The following is a 5,571-nucleotide window of genomic DNA, read 5'->3' as shown; positions in this document are numbered from 1 at the left end:
CCCAATAAAGAAAGGAAAAATATGCTTGGGTCCCTACAAAATGATTGAAATTTTGTTGTTGTAAAAGTCATTCTTTTTTCAATTTATTCTCAGGTCCCTCAAATTTTATCCAAATAAATTCCACCCAAATTTTGCATTGGAGGGATAATATATAAGCATCAAATTCAAGTTTAAGAAAGCAGAATGGATCAAACAAGTGTCTGTGTGTATTTTTAAAAGCAACCACCATGTTATCAGAGGTATACATCTTCCTGAATGCATGATCATTATCAGAGGTAGTGGCTGACCCAGCAGCTTCATGCTTCTTGAAAACTAGAGATTTCACATTTCAGCTTTTCATTTCATTTGTAGATGGACAGCAGTTCCAGAAAGGTGTCATTCTGCAGTCTTATCTTTATCTATAGTCTTTAATCATTTCTGAGCTCAAAGTCTACATTATTAGTAGGATTTTCAGGGCTGTGTAATGATTAGGATCAGAAAAACCAAAACCAAGAAACAGAATATGAAAATCTAAATTTCCTGAATATGATAATTTTATAAAATGAATTTTGAGTTCTGTTGGAAAATAAAATTCCTACTTTCCAATTAACCTAAATGTCCAAATGGAAGTGGGTAAAAGATTAATATTCATGGTGGTGTTTGTTAGCAATTACAAGATAGGATCATACATAGTTACTTTATTTTTGAGGTCAGTGAAATGCTGAGTTTCCTGAATCAAAAGGCTAAATATGTAGGAACTAGTTCCAGGAAAACTAGCCCTCAGCTTATTTCCTTTGGGTGAATGATCCAAGAACTTTGAGACTTTTGATAGATAAACTTTTCATATCATAGTAGCACCCTTTTGCATTAGTTAATGAGACAGCCTCTTATCAGGTCATATATTAGTCTACATCCTAGACTAAAATGACTATAGCAACAAAACTATTTCTTAACTTGAGAAAAACTCAAGTTTGTGGAAATCTCTGTGCCTTCAATTTTTTTTTCATTGTAAAACTGGGTTCGATCAATCATTTTATCAACTAGTTTATTGGAATGCTACCAATACCAGTGGTTTAAACTATTGAGGTCTTTCAAAGAAATGTGTCCTAGTAATATAACATGCATTGTACTGGTTCTTGCTGGTTTTGTGATTGCTTATTAGTCAACATAGCAGTCTAGCCCTCTTGGTATTTACTCTAGAGCAGTGATTCTCAAGCTGTGGCCTGGAATTTAGAGAGAACGATCCCCCTACTGCTCTCCACTTTGTCTCTCTACATTCCGACCTGTGGCCTAAACTCCCTAGGAGTCCCTGACATCCTCAATTCAAACTCACTTTCTCAGTAACACTAAGATGTTATTTGCCTAATAAAATACTCCTCCCTTTTCCAATTATATATCTGGATGAAGCCATATTTTCTTCACATTCTTCAACCAACACTAAACATTGCAACATATTAAATGTAGGAGCAGGTATAAAGATCCAGCTGTCTTCTATTAAGCTAGACATTAAAGTGATTTGCAAAAATATATAAATCAATGAAACTCTTCTCATTTTTTGTTTATGAAAACATTATTTATTAAAATTTTATTTATGTAACATGTATGTAATATTATTTATATAACATTTATGAAATAAGTTTAAGTTTATTGTTGTTATTTTAAAAATTCACCAGTTTTAATGTCTAATACACTAAATAGCAATAGGTATAACCCAAATGAACAAAAGCTTTTGCGGTCTTCAATGATTTTTAAGAGTATAAAAGTTCTTAATAATTTTTAAGAGTATAAAAAGGTCCTCAATAATTTTTAAGAGTGTAAAGGAATTTGGAGACCAAAAAGTTTGAGAACCACTGTGATTCTGAAGGGATGGTCCAAAGATGAGATCCTGGAGGCCTTTCTCTCATTCTTCTAATCCATTTGTTCATGCGGTATCCATATGCTGTTTTTTATTCTTGTTACATGACTTGTCCACATACTTTTATTGTTTTATATATATGTACATTTTATAATGAATTTTGACAAATTTTTACACAAGTCATTATTTGTAGCAGCCTGTTTATACCTACCATATTATTTTCTATTTCTCTTGGAGCTAATTTTAATTTAAAGTATTTTTAGGTTGTGTTTTCTGTGACTAACCATTATAGAATCAGTGAGAGAATATTGTTATTAGAGCAACTGACTTCCTTTGTAGCAACAAGTATGAGATCATTGAACATACTGTACAATTTTCCAAATGCATCCCAGCCTAAAGTCTTCTTCTTATATCAATCTGAACTTGGATCATTATCAATTTACAGTACTATACAAGATATAGTTATTGATGGTCTGTCTATCTAATTGTATATCATAGTCTGGGTAATGTGTTTTTCTTCCATTCTGTAATTTTGGTGTGGATGATAATATTTATGTCTTTTGTAATTTTTATGGAGAAGGCTTTGTAGTGTTCCAGAGTTCCAGATAATTAGTATGATTTTATCTGCACAGGAGAATTTTACCACAAACTGCAAAATTTTATTTGAACTTTAAACAGGATATCTGTGTTGATATTTGCAAACACTTTAGGTGTTTTACTATTTTATAGCTCTCCATATCATCATTGAACAAAGTTATTTCCATGCTTGCATTTATCATATATTCTTGTTCATTTTTTGCATGTAGTAGGAGATACTCTGTCTGAGGAGAGAAATTGAAATTTGTTTTAAAGAGTCAAATTTGTTTTTGTAGTCAATAAACACAGTGGGATCTTAAATGCTCTAGAGGGAAGTATGCTACTAGGCAGTTCAGTGAATAGCACTGAACTTGGAGTCAAGAAAACTTGAGTTCAAATCCCCTCAGACGCTTAATAGCTGTATATAATCCTGGACAAGTCACTTAACCTCTATCTGCCTCTGTTTGCTCATCTGTAATATGGGAATAATAATAGCACCTACCTCTCAGGGTTGTGGTGAAGATTAAGAAGATCACATTTGTAAAGTGCTTTGCAAAAACAGCTAGTCACAGCTCTCAATTAATTATTTGTAAATATTGTCTTTTATCAAAAAATTTTTTCTGCAAAAGTCTACCTTTTATTTTTGATATTTTTATTGAAATAATTCTCAAATTTGCATAGACAATTCTCAAAATGATTTTTCAGGATGAGAAAATAGTTATACACCTTTGGGATCAGTAGACCATTTCTTCTCAACCACTTTTTTTGAAAGTATTGTTGATATTTTCCATTCTTTTAGAATCTTCTCTTTAAGATACTATAGTATAAACAATGATACCCATCATAGGACCATAGTCCTGGACATCAGAGACAATCTAACACAACTCTTTTAATTTTATAGACAAGGAAATTGAAGTTCATGGAGGTTTAATGGTTCAACTGAAGTTCCATAGTAGTATCCAGAGGGCAGGGAGACTTGAACCCAGGTCATCTGAGTGCTCTTTCTGCTCCACTATGTTCATTGCCTTTAAGGTTGTACCATCTCCAACATGGATTAGGTCCTCCCATTGTTCTCCACTTTGTCTCTCTAAATTCCATTTCTGCTTCCTTAAGTACATTAGAGACTAAGTTGTTCAAGTCCAAATGTTCTGCTATCATTTATTATGAGAATTAATCATTATGAAAACACTGACAGATAAGTTCCAGGTCCAACACTCTTATCTATTGAGTCACCTGGTTGCCTCTCTTCCCCTAATTTTATCTTTACCTTTCCCTATATTCTTACCCTTTCCTGGAATATTGTACCTTCTACTATTCACCTCTCCAAATCCCATCCATATCTAAATCATCATCCAATTTATGGCACTCCTGCTTCTCTTCTTGTAACTTCCTCTAACTACTCAATTGGTTATCAATCCTCTGGTCTTCTGAATTTCTATAGCACTTACTATATGTAACACATAATTATTTCTTAATAATATAATATCTTATATTTTTATGCCTGATAAATATTATTCCCTCACTGAAATGGTAAGTTCCTTGAGGGAACCTGGGCTTGGTCACAAACTCTGTGAAACTTTATTCATCTAAAATGTTGAAATAATAGTATATGTACACCCTACCACAAAGGGTTATTTCAAAATAATGTCTGTAATTCTCTTTAAAATCTGTAATTCAAAAATATTTCTTCTCAGGGCAACTAGGTGGCGCAGTGAATAGAGCACTGGCCCTGGAGTCAGGAGGACCTGAGTTCAAATCCGACCTCAGACACTTAACACAAAAATTATCCATGTGACCTTGGGCAAGTCACTTAACCCCAATTGCCCTACCTTCCCCCCTCCAAAAAGCAAAAAATATATACTTCTTCTCATCTTGTTTGATTGATAGGAATTGATAAGAATCAGACAGGAATGATCTGGGGGTGTCTCTATCCTGCTATTATTCCTTTCTATTTAATGTTTTACAGATTATTACCCAGGTATGTAAAATAATTGCTTTTTTGTAACTGAATAAAAGTATCAAGATGGAAACTCACCTTCTGTAGGCTCACGGAATGTGTTCTCAGTACAATACAGAAAGAGTGATGGGGATTCTCTGTACCTCATGCTGTTAACGTATGATTTTTATTTTTTCCAATAATTTTTTATATTTTGAAAACTTTTAATTCCATGCAGCTTAGAGATTGTGATGTATGATGACATCTATTAAAAATCTCATTCTTAAGTTTTTATAAATCTATGTGAACTCCACCAACAGTGTGAACAAATGGACAAATCATGGAAATAGGTTTATGATGGCAATTCAATACTAGAACATTGCTACAGAAAGTTACAGTAGGTTTAAAATCGCCAATTACATAATTATAGAATTAGAATTATAAAGCTAAAATTACAAAGTTTAGAAATTATAAGGCTAAACTTCATTATCAATGCATATTCTATAAGGAAACTGTAAGAACCATGCAACATATCACTGCAAAAATTTATCACCTAATAAATTCTAAACAAGACATAACTTGGTAGCTAGAATTATCCATTAGAGGTTCACCGTCTTTCCTGGACTGACAGATAAATGATAAATCTCCATAATACAAATACAGATCTCAAATTATCCTTGAGAACATAACTAATAAACTATATGGAACAGGAACCATTCTTTACAGACTGTACTGTTGGCCACAATCAAGCCAGACACAACATTGAATCTTAGTCATTCCATAGATTCCTCCAGATGGAGGATATACTAGCAAATATTTGCTATCATCCTTTACTGTTGCTAGGTGAAGGAGTGACTGCTTGATCAAAAAGTATTACTGGAGATTTTTGACCAAAGAGGTCAAAATTGTGTGCTCTAAGAGTATCAGCCTTCTTTCTTTTTATTGAGGAAATGTTCATCTTTCTATAGTTGACTGAGATAATGGGTCTTGTGTTTCATTAATATTGTGGAGGGTTACTCTTAGGATAGTTTATTTTAATTTTAAAGTTCTGAAAGTATACATTAAGACTATTATTGCATAAGTATTCATTGCTTTAAACATTATTCTTCCATTGAGCTTTGATTAAAAGCAATAGTGAGTTTCTTAACATATTCAGTCACAGCTTTCTATTAGATAGGTAGATAGATAGATAGATAGATAGATAGATAGATAGATAGATAGATAG

Source organism: Petaurus breviceps, unplaced genomic scaffold, assembly GCF_028583685.1.
Source record: "Petaurus breviceps papuanus isolate PSGF00001 unplaced genomic scaffold, PetGlider_PUasm1.0 582, whole genome shotgun sequence".
In the NCBI taxonomy this organism is placed as follows: Eukaryota; Metazoa; Chordata; class Mammalia; order Diprotodontia; family Petauridae; genus Petaurus; species Petaurus breviceps.
Note: the sequence above shows the minus strand (reverse complement) of the source record.